The 990-nt window shown below is 49.4% G+C and overlaps 2 non-coding genes across 2 annotated transcripts; both read right to left on the reverse strand.

Moving 5' to 3' along the window:
• Positions 1 to 164: 164 nt before the first annotated feature.
• Positions 165 to 283, reverse strand: LOC123179055 (5S ribosomal RNA). Its single transcript, XR_006490070.1, has one exon. It is a non-coding gene; the product is annotated as a 5S ribosomal RNA (ribosomal RNA).
• A 367-nt stretch (positions 284 to 650) lies between these two features.
• LOC123179056 (5S ribosomal RNA) lies at positions 651 to 769 on the reverse strand. Its single transcript, XR_006490071.1, has one exon. It is a non-coding gene; the product is annotated as a 5S ribosomal RNA (ribosomal RNA).
• Between the last annotated feature and the right edge of the window lie 221 nt (positions 770 to 990).

Consider the following 990-nt stretch of genomic DNA (forward strand, 5'->3'; position numbering starts at 1 on the left):
CCCTTTCAGAACGCGCTCTTCGCGCCACAAAGCCGCCCCAAGACGCGCGAGCAATGAGCATCGAGCTTAAACATATCGCAAACGTCAAACATAATATAACGGGATTAATATATATCGCGCACGTGCGACATGTTTGTCACAAGGCGCAAAAAATAATTATAAAAGGAATGCAACACGAGGACTTCCCAGGAGGTCACCCATCCTAGTACTACTCTCGCCCAAGCACGCTTAACTTCGGAGTTCTGATGGGATCCGGTGCTTTAGTGCTGGTATGATCGCATCCGACATGTTTCCCCGTCTTCGTCCCTTATGCTTGCCACTCCCAGGTCCGCTCCAAAGACGATTCTACATTCTCACTACCATTACAACCGTTCCCTAACAATGGATAATGTCCTATACTATTTACTCTCCCGCTCAATCACGGACACGAGTTTTCCACGGTTTCCACCCCTCCCTCCATACCGCAGCAACACGAGTTTTTTCCACCCCTTTCAGGACGCGCTCGTCGCGCCACAAAGCCGCCCCAAGACGCGCGAGCAATGAGCATCGAGCTTAAACATATCGCAAACGTCAAACATAATATAACGGGATTAATATATATCGCGCACGTGTGACATGTTTGTCACAAGGCGCAAAAAATAATTATAAAAGGAATGCAACACGAGGACTTCCCAGGAGGTCACCCATCCTAGTACTACTCTCGCCCAAGCACGCTTAACTTCGGAGTTCTGATGGGATCCGGTGCTTTAGTGCTGGTATGATCGCATCCGACATGTTTCCCCGTCTTCGTCCCTTATGCTTGCCACTCCCAGGTCCGCTCCAAAGACGATTCTACATTCTCACTACCATTACAACCGTTCCCTAACAATGGATAATGTCCTATACTACTTACTCTCCCGCTCAATCACGGAGACGAGTTTTCCACGGTTTCCACCCGTCCCTCCATACCGCAGCAACACGAGTTTTTTCCACCCCTTTCAGAACGCGCTC

Source organism: Triticum aestivum, unplaced genomic scaffold (assembly GCF_018294505.1).
Source record: "Triticum aestivum cultivar Chinese Spring unplaced genomic scaffold, IWGSC CS RefSeq v2.1 scaffold76834, whole genome shotgun sequence".
NCBI classification, from domain to species: Eukaryota; Viridiplantae; Streptophyta; class Magnoliopsida; order Poales; family Poaceae; genus Triticum; species Triticum aestivum.